Below are 13,883 nucleotides of genomic sequence, written 5' to 3' on the forward strand. Positions count from 1 at the left end.
TGGTATAAAAGTTCTAGCCACCCAAAAAGAAACTGAGAAATAAAATAGACTGTTCAATCACTGGACAAGTCAGTTTGCCAGAACAAAGATAGAGAGAATGAAATTAAAAACAAGTGACCCACTGGCTAAAAAGTAAGTTCTTCTTAACCATTACTGTCACCTTTAAGTAAAATGAAGTAACTGAACAAGTAACCACTACACAACATGTTACCCCCTAATCTTTCATATAGCTGAGATGTGAAGAACCAAGGACACCACTTGCCTCAATAGATAATGCATAGAGATGGTTCAGCATAACATGGGTGGGCTCAGGAAGTAAGGCTGTATCACACTAACAGACACAGAAAATTAAAAAGAATAACATTAGTTTTATGAACAAACCATCAGCTTACTCTTTCTCAGAGCTTTCTGGGACTGTTAAGAACACCTTATCTTTATCTCCTTTCATTAGTGTATCTACTTCAGTATGTATCAATAATACATTCTTATTACAGAGAATTTGGAAAATTCTCAGTTCATGGCAGAAACCCTATCAAGATCTGCTAATCTTAATAGAGCTAAAAGAAAATTCTTACCTACAACAACTATGAAAGATTTACATTAAATAGCAAAAATAATCTTAGTGAGAATCAATGAGAATAAACACAGAAGTCAATTATATGCAAAACAAAAATTGTAACTCTTTTGTATATCCCCAAATGATAAGTATTCCTTATCTCATGTTGGAATGGAATTCTCAGAAATTGGTTCTACAATACACTGTGGTCCTGATTTTTTTCAAGAATAGAGACTACTACAAGTTTTGATTTTAGTTCCTGAATAAGCTAACAAACCAGATTTGATAAAAGGGGTTTATAGTTTTATTCATATGTATATGATTTATAATCTCAATATACCTTTATAGTAATCTCAACCTCTATGATTACTGAATTTTGGCCAAATTAATCCTACAGTTTCCCAGATCCTCCAGAAAGATTTTCAGAAAACTTACAGAAATATTTGTGTCCTTGTTAAGAATAACTTAGAGTAGGTGAGGAAGAAGGATGGGTGGGAATTTGAATCTCGCTTCAGATCAAAATACATACATTTCTTGACCATAAGGCCCAGGGGGTGAGATGGAAAGATCTAAAAGGTATTTCCACAAATATGAGCAAAAGTACAAAAATTAGGACAATGCATAGAAAAACACATGGCCATTAATATTAAATATAGAAGTCATGGATCATAACTTGTAACCCATTGGGTCTACAAGTGTCAAGTAGTGCAAGGAAAGTCACTGGCAACAAGATTCAATGAAAAGGAGAGGGACCGTAGACTTGAGCTAAGGAAAGAACTACCCTATTTATCAGCTTTACAACCTTGGAAAATGCCTTTACCACACTCAGTTTCCTCATCCATAAAAATAAAAAAATATCCTTGTCCTATTTTCAATGTTATTGAGGAAACTAAAGAGATCATGGATGTGAAGAGGCCTTGCAAACTTTCAAACAATGTGAATAAATTAGATTTCATTTTTCCCCCCACCCAAGCAACACATAACAAGGTTACAAATTCTAAGATTACTGATACTACAGTGACTGCAGCAATAAGAACAAGAGTTATGTAATCACCATTAGGGAAATGAAAATCAAAACCACAATAAGATGCCATTTCATACTCACTAGGATGGCTATAATTAAAATGATAAACTTATAAATACTGGCAAAGATGAAGAAGTTGGAACTTTCAAACTACAGTATTCCCATTGCCAGTGGGAATCTATAATATCATAGTCACATGGGAAAACAGTTTGGTAGTTCGTCAAAGAGTTAAACAGAAAGTTACCATGTGACCCAACAATTACATTCCCAGGCATATATCCAAGATATATGTGCCCACATGAAAACTTGTATGTTAATGTTTACAGTACCAAAAACCAGAAACAATACAAATGTCTATCAATAACAAACAAAATGGTATGTCCATACCATGGAATATTATTGTCATAAATAGATACATGTTTCAATATGGATTAACCCTGAAAACATTAAGCTAAGTGAAAGAGTCTCGCAAAAAACACCATGAATAGACAAATCCATAAAGACAGAAAGTAGACTTGTGGTTGATAGGAGCATGAGAGAGGAAGAAATGGAAAGTGACTGCAAATGGGTACAAGGTTTCTTCTGAGGATAATAAAAATGCTCTGGAACTAGTGGTAATTTAACAGAACTCTGAATATACTAAAACTTATGAAACTGTACAATTTAAAAGGATGAATTTTATGGTATGTAAATTATATTTCAAAAATGGAAAAAAATAATGCATCATAGAAGGAAAAATTTAACAATAAAGAAAACTGATTTTGTTTAAAGATTTTTAAAAATGGTTTATAGTCTCCACTGTAAGATTATAAGAGTTCATTTAAAGAACTGATTTCAGTTAAACATATATGAAGCACAGCAAAATTAATAAATACAATATTATACAATAAATACAAATATTATACAATATCTTAAAAGCTTTCCAAAGCACATCCAATTATTATGTCATGTAATCCACAAAACACTGCTGGGAAGTACACAGAATAGTCTTTTTAAAATTTCCTTATCATCATCATCATCATCCAAAACAATACAAATTGGTTAAGTAACTGGCTACACTAAACTTAGTGCAAATTAGAACCTAATAAAAATGTATCCTAAGGTTTACCTGAATGGATTGGAAAATTAGGAGAAAGAGGAAAGTGAGAAATATCAAAAGTATGCTGGTATTCTCTCTGTATATTTATGATTGACTATTCATTGGTTGCTTTGCCAGAATCATATAATGCAAAAATACAGTTACCAGTGGCCTCATAAATTAATTTGGTATCTTTAAACCCTTTTAATTCTCTGCCCACTAGTCAAAAAGAATGTGTAGCTTAACTTTGATGGCTTATGTAATAAAAACATTATTATCCAAAATTTTCTAAAGAATTATTATACTATGCAGTTTTAGAAACAACATGTCACTCTTATGCCCTGTGATTATTAATATGTTCCACTTCAGTACTTGTGATTGCTGAGAAACACTGAGTCCAACCGCTGATATTACTGTCATGGCATACAGAATCAAAAGAATTGAGGGCCTTGTCCACAATGGTAAAACTACTTAGTAGCAGAGGTAGGTTTTGAACTCAAAGCAAGAAGAATACTCAGTGTAAATACAGTGCACATTTCCTTAGACAGGCATAGCTCTTACTGTAAAGTAGCAAAACAGTAATTATGAATGTGGTTTGGAGAATATTTGCATTACTGACATAGTAAATTAAGTAGAGATGAAGGTCTTGGAAAAAATAATATTATAGGAAACAAAAGGGACTAGGGATATAGCTCAGCTATATTATCACAAGGCCCTGGGTTCAATCCTCAGCACTGCAAGAAAAAAAAAAAAGAAAAAGAAACAAGTGTGTATAGAGATCTTTTCCCATACCAGGAGAATTTTTAAATCAAAAATTTCCAAAATTTTGATTATATGCAAAAGAATTGCCTGATATTGTGTGTGTGGTTGTTGTTTTTTAAGTGACTTTTCTCCAATGACTACTATACTTGTAGGGTCTCAGAAAACTCAGAACTGCCAACCAATTTATCAAACTGGCAGACTAGGCTGAGGCATCTTAGTAAGACAAACAAGGCACATCTAGTCTCTGCTGGGTGATACCACCAAAGGTCAATGGAAAACTTGAAATATTACTAGAAAGAGTTTTCAAACAATAGGTTATAGTCTACTAATAGGCTGTAAATATACAATAGCAGCCATGTGCTGTGGCAGGCCTGTAATCCCAGTGACCCAAAAGACTGACACAAGAGGATCTCAAGTTCAAGGCCAGACAGCAATTAAGTGAGACCCTGTTTCAAAATAAAAGGGGTTGTGATTATGGCTCAGTTGGTAGAGGGTCTCTGAGTTCAATTTCAGTACCAAAATAAATAAATATTTTTAAAAAACAGAAAATAATACATCACATGGAATAAAGGCAAACATTATACCACATATTACACTTCTGTATATCTGTGTATGTGTGTATTGGTCTGCAATGCAAAATAAATGTCTTACTGTAGATACTTGGTTAAAAAGTTAAGGTACACTAGAATAAGACTTTTTTGGTATAAAGAATAGAATCTAAATATTTATATAAGAAATATGTGCACATATATAAAGGATTCAGAAGATTCCTCTGAAGAAATGGAAATAAAAAAAAATTAATAGATTACTTTCAAGAAGGAAATTTTAAAACCACTTCTGTGTTACAAGAAAGACAAGGCAAAAGAGAAGAAATATTATAAAATTATCTCAACAACATGTCTCAGAACTTTCCATAGAATCTAGTTTTAGAGCACCAAACTCCTCAAAATTGGATTTCTTGACATAAGTCAAATTGTTAATCATGCCAACTTGACTGGTAACCATAGGCTGAAACAATAAGCAGAAAAAAAAATATTGAATTCCCTTTTCAAATCCTCTTCCACCCATCCTCCTCTCTGAGTCTACTGAAGGTTACAAATAATCATGCTCAGCATCTCCATCTTTTATTGAGAGAAATCCTTTAGTGTAAGGGAACTGCTACCATCAATTCAGAGAGCAATGATAGTTAAAATGAGGCTGCTAAGTCATGGTGACCTTTGGAGGTCAAAGCCTTACCTCTGATGGATCATGAACCCACTGTCCAACTACAAAAAACTTGTTTTGGTTCTCTCCCCACAGGGTGATCCAAGATGGCAATGAAGTCATTATGGCTGTAGAAGAAAACAGAAGGTCTTCTTTAAGAAGACAGAATATAGAAAATGAAGTGGTAATTATAGTATTATACCAATGACTTCCCATAATCCTAAGCCACTGTGTCCCTTGTGTAAAAAATAATATATACATCCAATCTCTTTATCTATATCATCTTGGACATATGTTTCTAACACTTCCAACAACTTTGTTTCTTAAACCAATGCCTAGAAAAAAAATAGTCAATAATCTCCCAAAATGGTGCAACTTGGTATAACTATTTTGCTGTAGCAGAACAGATCCCTCACAAGTATAAGCACCTTAACAGATTTAGGATATAGGAGACCTTAAGGTACTTTCCATATTTTGGTGAATAATTACTGAAAAATGACCTATCTGGTTATCTGGGCCATTCTAATAATCAGTTAATTCATCTTTACTCTGCAAGTACCACATAACAATACCACCTTAAATTTTACAGTGCATTTTGCTTTAGTGTAGAAGTCACAGCAACAGATTCTGTCAGTTACAGGCTTCCTCCAAACATAGAAAAGACCTGTGCCACACCATCCTAAAAAATGCACCAACAAAGCTATTATTAATTCCCTTGAGGTAATGATATTCTAAGTGGTAAAGCATCTGACTCCCAATGAGGTTAAAAAACAATGCCATAGATACTAAGTGGTTACAGAATAGGACATATTCCAAAGAAAGCATCTAGTGGGTGGAGGTGGAAAGTCCAGCCTGTTCACTCTTAATAGAAAGGACAACAGGTCAGGCTGTATTCCTGGATCCCGCAGTCTCAACCAAAACACTTATCTTCACCTCTTAATCAGTAGAATCTTGGTGCTCCAGTTGTTGAAAGACCCAGAAATGAAGACCTCCTTGCCTCCTTCAGACCAGTGGATAACAGTAGGCTGGTCCTGCTGGGTGGGCTTTATGGAATCATCCAAATCCTGCTGCCATGATACAAACTCTTTGTACCCAGGGAGCTGTAAGAAGGAATAGGTTATCCATAGAATGAATTGTGACCCAAGAATTCTTAAAAAGGTCATTGTCCTTCTTAGAGTAGAGAGGGGTGTAGGATTCAGCTAAGGAAATAAGCCTTAAAATTAGAATAAATCAGATTTTTACAAACCATATGAAAAGAGCTCATCTTGAACCACAAATGGTCAAGTGGCTTATGCTCAAGTGCTGCATAATCAAAGTCTAACTTTTGAGTTTGCATATATTACTTACTCTTTCAGATCCTTAAGATTGACCTTAAAAAAAAAAAAAAGAAAGAAAAAGAAAACCCTGCTCCCTACTGCCAGTTTAATTCATAGGCAGGCAATTATAACATGCTTCTGAGTACCTCTTAAGGGAGGGAAAAAAATGAAACAAAAGTGGCTATATTTTTAAAAATTAAGCCAGGTATATATTGTTCATAAGCAACTATAAACAGCAACTGTAAAGAAAGTTACAGATACCAAACTTCATAAAAAATTAAAAACTCTATTTTAGCTAATAAGTTACACAAAGAGGGGACATTAAAAAATTTATGTTAAAGATCTGGGGAATTAGCTCAGTGCCAGAGCACTTACTTAGCCTATGTGAGGCCGTGGGTTCAAGCCCCAGAACCACAAATTAATCAGTTAATTGATTAAAATTAAAAAAAAAGATCATTGATTTTATAAAATGTAGTAATAGTGGGTAGGAATGTAGCTTAGTGGTAGAGGACTTGGTCCAGCTAGTGAGAGGCAATACTAGAACAAAAAAATGATTATGAAATCATACTTGCTCACCTGTGACAGGTTTATTCTGTTTGAGGTATAGGAATGCAAATTTTGGCATCTCAAACAGCAAAAGACAATAAAATCATTTTCCTTTAACAAAAACAATTTTATAATCAAAAAAAGTTTGCAGGATTCTGAAAAATATTAACTCCTTAGTTCTTTTTTATTACCATCCCTTTAGACCAGTCGTTGGCAAACTGCAGCCAGTAAGCCAGGTGCGTTAATAAAACTTTAACTGAAAAATAGCTACACTCATGTGTATGCCTATTATCTACACCTGTGTTCACACCACCATGGAAGCAGTTGAGAAAGACTGTATTATCTACATAGTGTAAGGAATCTGGCCTCCCAACCACCTGTCAATCTGTGTTCCGCCCACCTCTCCCTTTACAGGAATTTCCAGCCTCCCCATCACCTGTCAGTCTGCGTTCTTCCTGCCTCTCACATTACAGGAATTTCCGGCTTATGCTGCCTAATCTTCCTGCCTCCTATGTTATGTTCTAATATGTCATTGGTTCATCAGTCAGTCTGTAAGAATTCTCCTCCGAGATTGGTTCCTCTCAGCCCGCGAAATTCCTATGTGTGAGAGAAATCTTGCGCCACGTTCTCTCTTTTCTTCTTTCCTTTCCCCCTGAGCAGACATGAAACATCCACATAAAATAAAAGTTCCTTGTGTGAGACCTATGTCTGCGGGGCGTTTTTCTAGGAGCTAATGACGGGCCATAACTGCCCCTAACACATAGTCTAAAATATTCACCATGTGGTCCCTTACAGAAAATATTTGCTAAGGCCTGCCTTAAACTGGTAACAGGTAAAAGGGACTTTACACTGTTAAGTAATGATATTATCAAACAAAATAAAGTGCATTAAAAAAAAAAGACTAGCTTATTTACTTATGATTTTTTCCATTTGTGGGGAATGGAAAAGTCCACTTTCCATACTGTCTCTCACTATTCTTCAAAACTACACTCTGAGAAACCAGGCACATGATCTAAAATAAAATTCAAGTTCTGGGGATGTTGCTCAGTGATAGAGCACTTGCCTAGAATGCATGAGGCCTTGGGTTCCAGCCCCAGAAGCACAGATTAATTACTTAATTAACTAAAAGAAAGAAAAAATCTGAAAAAAGAAAACTGAAGAGGCTTTTACAATATTACATGGAATTACCATAAAAGAAAATCTAGTATCCACATTCTAAAAGCATTGCATTCTGTGTGACTGGCTGCATTTGACAGGAAATTTTGGATATGCGTAAAAATAACCTAAGATTCTGATTCAGACATAGGACCTGGGAATCTATATTTAAAATCATCCCAGATAAGACTGTGATTATGTTAAAATGGAGAAAAAACCTCATCTTTTGAGGTACATCATAATTTGTTATAACATCTGGAATTTGCTTCAAAAAATTGGTGGAAAAAAAGTTGGTGGAGGAATTGTAGATTAGGGTATAAATGATATGCATTCATTCATGATTTGATCAATCTGTAAACTTGGTGAGAGGCACACACAGTTCATTATACTGTTCTCCCTACTTTGTAAATGATTCAAATTTTCCATAAAGTATTTAAACAAATCTCAGGTGATTCCAATACAAAAATAAGATTGAGAACCATTGAATTAGTCTGCTGAAAAAGGCTGGCATCCAATGGAGGGTTCACTTCCATTGTTTCTATAAGTTATTCTACAACTTAGGATTTTTCATTTAGAATCTGAAAGCCACAAACTACTAATGCTCCAACATTTCAAGCAAAGCCCTTCCATTTATTATATGACATTTCTGTGGTAGGATTGAATGCAGCTGACTAGAATAAAGGTTGATTGCTTTAAGTAAAACAGCAGAACCACTGATAAAAGAGGCAAAACAACATTTAAAATTATAGTTTGAAGAGGCTTTAGTAAAATACAGAGGGAAGAAAAGGGTAGCTCAAAAACTCTTAGATTTGGGTGGGACCATAAGAATTATATGAACCATTTTCTTGTTTTCCAAATGGCAAGATTGGAGTGAGGGAAAGAATGATCCACAATAGGCCCCAATTCACACAGAACAATTTGACTTTAATTCAGGACACCAACGACTTCAGTCATGTTTTGACAAATACAATGTACTTAAATCCTGAGTTATTGAAGTAGGGAAAGAGGTAAAAATGCAATGAGGTTGATCACCTTGGGAAAGCTTTAAAGAAGTAAATGTAGATGGCTGGGTAGACAGACCACATGATGAGGAAGAAGTTCTGAAATGGAAGAAGAAAGAAAAAAATGGAGAAAAAGCCCCATAAAATGCTCCTTTCCACCACTCTTATTTCTACCTCTCTGATGATGTTCTCAATTGGGATCCAAAAAAATGAACCACAGCATCCAAATTCCATGTACTACTGCTGTGGCAAACAAAACTAATTTCTCTCTAGAGCCTCAAACATATTCGCCAATTGCCTCAATCCCTCCATTTTTCTATTTCACCCCTGAACAGCCTACCAGAAAGAATTAAATGTATTTTTCCTGACACTTCTAAGTTATTAGAAACAATGTAATCGCATTGCTGTCAGCTCCATCTGTCTTTTCTGTTAGGAGGGGAACACAATTGACCTCTTCCTGTAACTCCTTCAATTGAAAGCAAGATTTTCAGGGAAGTAATGAATTGTTGTTTTTAGGCTAAGGAAAAAATTTGAAGGACAACTGTGGAGTGGAGCTATCTGGGGATCACTGGCCCTCCCACTTGAGAAGCTGGCCTGAAAGCACAGTCACCACAACTACAAAATATAGGACAGAAACTGAACAATCAACTAAATGATGCCCTTTATTGATCTCCAAGTCTAGATGATTATATAGAATATTTATATATTATAACTATTCTAGTTAACAAGTGGTGGGTGCTCACAGCCATGACAAAGGGGAAAAGGACCCAAAGTGCAGAGTTCCTAAAAGAGCAAAAAGGATCCAAACAGAAAATTCAAGGAAAAAAAAAAAAAAAAAACACTTAGACATTTCAAGGAAAATTTAAGCAGTGGCTCAATCTACACCCTCAAGTTTTCCACCAAAGATTACAACCTATAAATTGCTAAAAGAACCAAGGATGGTTAGGGTGGGGGAAATGTCTATGGTTCCTGCCATAAATATGTGGCTCAAGTCTTGGTCAAACCACCAAGAAAACAAGAAAGCCATGTCTGCCTTATATTTAGGCGGCACCACAAGAAGAATTTATGATCCAACGCCTCCCTCCCTGGAATATTCCTTTAATTAAAAAAAAAAGAAAAATCCTGTAACCCAGTTCAGTGTGATAAAAAGGAGCCAAGGAAAGGAGGAGGAGTCCGGAAACCAAGCAGTAGCTGCATCAACACGGTAGGGGACATGGAGACGAGTACCTTGGAGTCCAGCAAGCTGAAGATGCCTGGGTTGCTGATGCTCCCCACCATGATCTTGTGCTCCTTGCCTGGGGCATGACCGTGTCACCCTCCGAGTATGCAGCCTTGGTGCCGTGACGCTCCCCAGACACCCGGTTGCTGGTGGTTTTTCCTATGGCTGCAGCTCAATTCGGGGGCCACGTGGTGCAGAGAGCTACAATCGGTGGGAAACAAACACCCCAGTGGCCAAGCCAGGGACACCCCAGTCCCGCCTCTGCACCTGGGGACCTGGAAAGGAAATCCCCGCTTCAGAAAACTGTGCCCCGTGGTCCCAAACCTCCCGGCCTACAGGGACTCCCGCAAGTCCCCTGTGTCTCCTGCCTCCCCCACTCTGGAAACCTGCCCTTGGGACTCCCCCACAGTACCTCACCCACTTCTGCACCCCATCACCTCCAGGAATGTGTTCCCTCTTCCTGGGACCACTGGCACATTGGCTGTCGGGCAGGCAAGGCCAGCAATAAAGTTATTGAAATTGAAGCCGCACCCATGGCCAGGGATCTGGGTTTCCTCCAAAAATGGCTACAAGGCCTGTGGTGTGAGGCCACTCCTGCACCCTCCTGCCACACGCACCCTGGCTCCCCTGCCCGCCTGCCCGCCTCTCTAGCTGTTGCCGCCTCAATGGTGGGTGTGCACAGCATCCAGTGCCATGTAGGGGCATTGGACAGGGACCGCCCTGTGGGGACGCCATGCCCGAAGCACCAGAGCTGTGGGCCCCACTGCCTGGCAAGTGGACAGCTGGGAGGACGTCAGGGGCTCGGTGCCACAGGACAGGTGTAGCTTTCTCTATGGCTGCCTCACTCACCCACAAGTGTGCTGAAACATTTTATGAGACACATTTCTCCAAGTGGTGACCTGGAGAGGAACAATACCATGGACTTCATCTCCAGGCAGAGGGAAGTAGAGGTCAAGGTTTGAGGCTGATACTGTGCAGAGCCACAGGATGGACTAGTTAGCCTGAATTGGGGTCCTGGGGAATAATTCAAAATGGAGTGTCTAATAGTAGATAGACCCTGACAAATTAGTGAATTGTTAGAAGGAGAGAAGGAAAATGCTCTTATAAGCTAAGAAATAGCATTTTTGCAATGATTACCTCCAGAAGAAATAAACTCCAAGAGAAAGCAATAAAAAAAAAAAATTAGAAGGCACACAAAATGTGTAAAAATGTCACAGATAATTCTAGGGTTGAGAGGAGTCCAAGATTTTATGATAATGGACTTATCATTCCCTACAAGAAACCTTTATTACTCAACATATGTGATATATACAGACCAGCAGCATTCACATATCACCTGGGAGCTTGTTACAATCTAAGCAGGATCCAAGATCCCATCCTCATGTAGAGAACCAGAATCTGCATTTTAACAAGTATATTTTAAAGTGTGAGAATCACTGCTTTGACAGCTGATAACATCATAAATCCAGATTTGATCCCTTTTCATATTCTGCACACACTGTGTAGAGAGCAAGATATCAGTAAACATTTGCTGAGTGAAGAGTACAGGAATACTGCTCACTACATTTCTAACAAGATATGCCACTTAGGCGTAGTGATAGGGAAGGCAGCCAAAGCTGGGGAACTCCAAGTCATACAGGCCATGGTTTCTGAGTGAGTGGCAGTTTGTTGTAAAGTCAGTTCTTGTATTATGAAGTTGAAAAATCTACTTAATATACACTGCATCCCCCATCCTTTGCTCTCTTTCTTTATGAACTCATCTTCTTGCTGTTGATCAAAAACAGTTTAAGGGAAGAGGTGCAATTTTACCACAACTGCTTGCTCACCCCTCCACATTCTTGATGGCCTGAGTACCTCCTTTTGTTTATCCTTACTTTTTCCCCCCTCACCTCCAATTCCTTTGTCTTTCCCTGGGGACTGAATGGGGATTGAACTCAGGGCTTATATGCATGTGAGGCAAGCACTCTACCAACTGAACTATATCCTGAGCCTTGCTTCTGTTCTCTTAAAGGAAGAAAAGCAGCAGCAAAGTGAGGAGGAGGACTCACTTAGCTGACTGAGGAGAGGAGACAAGTGTTTGAAGTTTGAACAAGTAGGAGGTGTGAAATAATCAACTAAAATAGTAGGATAGAGAATTGACTAGAAAACCTAAGTGTGAGTGGCAGACTGTAGTGAAGGTCTAGGTATGGTTGGTGGTTATGAATTTAAAACAAGTCAGTCCACCATAGTGGTATTTTTGTCTTATTATATTTAGCTTTTTGGGTGTGGGTATATACCAAAGGTAAAGTTTATCCAAGCAGGTATGGAGAAGGGAACAAAGGAGTTGAGAGTGCATATCAGGGTTGGATTATGATGCTGGGTGGTGGATTTTAAACATGTTGGTCTGGAAATGAAGAGCAGATTGATGGAGGAACCAGTGGAATCAAAGAACTGGCTGATGGCAGTAAGTACCAGAGGGGATGAGCTTAGTAGGTAAGAGATGGTTTGGATAGTAGGATGTTTGACATTGAGATTTCAGTGCTGTTGCAGTTATTAGCACTGTCTTAGATATGACCAAAGTGTAGGTAGGTGAGGTGAGATGGATCATAAAATAATTGGAATAAGGTTACACAACTGAAAATGAGATGACAGAGAGTGCTAAAGGCCCACTTTAATATTCATTTCCTCTTTCTTTTTAATAACCTTTGTATGTTGCCTTTCTGTATGAAGACACTTTTCTTAGCTTCCCTGGGAGCTAGATATGTGACTATATTCTTCCAGTGAGATCTAAGTGGAAATTCTATATGGAACTTCTGTTAAATCTCCTTAAAATAAAGATGTGCTCTTATATTTCTCCTCCTTCTGTGTGGCTTTTCATATAATGGCTGAAATCCAGCACTCACCTTGGACTATGAGGTAGCTGAGAATAGTACAGCAGAAAAAAGAACTATGGAGCTGTTATGTTTCAGGCAGGCCTGTCTACCTCTGGACTTTTTTATATGAGAGGGAAATAAGCTTCAGTCTCATTCACATCATCTTATGGAGCTTTTCTATTATATATAGCCAAACCTAATCCTAACTAATATGTTGGATTGATAAAAGTTATTACCAAGATACTAAAGTCAACTGCAGGTGTAGTTATGTTTGCAGAAGAAGGCACAAAGCTTTATACTAAAATATTTACAGAATGAAGAGTAGTAAATGGGTCTGAAATAACTACAATGAGGAGAGATAGTGGCCAGTACTTCTAAGGAGCAGGAGGATATGAGAAAGTAAAGAGAAACAGCAATGAGGAATTCTAGGCAGCATGAGAATGAAGAAGACATATACACCACTTTGCTTTTTATGTTGATCCTGAGTTTTTAAAAGACCTATTTGATTGAGTATATAAGTTACAGAAAGACACTTGTGTTTTAAACCACAACAGAATATTATGTACTGACTTAGATCAGTGATCTATTCCAGGATATCTTCTGAAAGAACGTTTGCCCCACAGACATTTCAAAATGTTAAGCACCCCTGATCTCCTTAATGTTTTCTTAAAGTGTTGTTCACTATTCAAGTCTCTAAAAACTCGATTTTATATCCCATGTTACATGTATTCATTCAATTAATTAATCTATGGATGCTTCACTGTGTTCCAGGCACTACATTAGACACTAAGAACACATAAATTGATTGCAAACTGTCTGCCTCCCAAGAGTTTACTAATTAAAAGAGGAACCATGTGAGAGAACTGTTATCACATAGTTTGAAAAGGATATTCAAGAGGTGTAGTAAAAGCACTAAGGAGCCCAGTATTTCATATTAGGGTTCAGAGAAGAGAAAACAGATGAATTGAATCTTGAAGATGATGGAGGTATTATTTAGCTGGAGAAGTTTCTGAAAGTACAAAAAAAGAATATACAGAAGCATGGAAAATCGTACACTTTGGGAATTTCCAAGTAGGTGTCTAGAGAATGGTTATTACTGAATTACTATTAGCCACAAATAAAAAGGCAGGCCAAGTATTAAGTAATATCACCTTAGTTATGTATGTAGTTG

General features: G+C 37.4%; 1 pseudogene across 1 annotated transcript; it reads right to left on the bottom strand.

Moving 5' to 3' along the window:
* Positions 1 to 214: 214 nt before the first annotated feature.
* On the bottom strand, positions 215 to 10,595 carry LOC306643303 (5'-AMP-activated protein kinase subunit beta-2-like; annotated as a pseudogene). Its single transcript has 7 exons — positions 10,478 to 10,595; positions 9,869 to 10,025; positions 5,557 to 5,723; positions 4,657 to 4,751; positions 4,314 to 4,428; positions 992 to 1,125; positions 215 to 331 (listed from the first exon to the last, which is right to left on the bottom strand). The product of its transcript is annotated as a 5'-AMP-activated protein kinase subunit beta-2-like (transcript).
* Between the last annotated feature and the right edge of the window lie 3,288 nt (positions 10,596 to 13,883).

The sequence above is a fragment of the Sciurus vulgaris genome (assembly GCF_902686455.1).
Source record: "Sciurus vulgaris genome assembly, chromosome: 13".
NCBI lineage: Eukaryota > Metazoa > Chordata > Mammalia > Rodentia > Sciuridae > Sciurus > Sciurus vulgaris.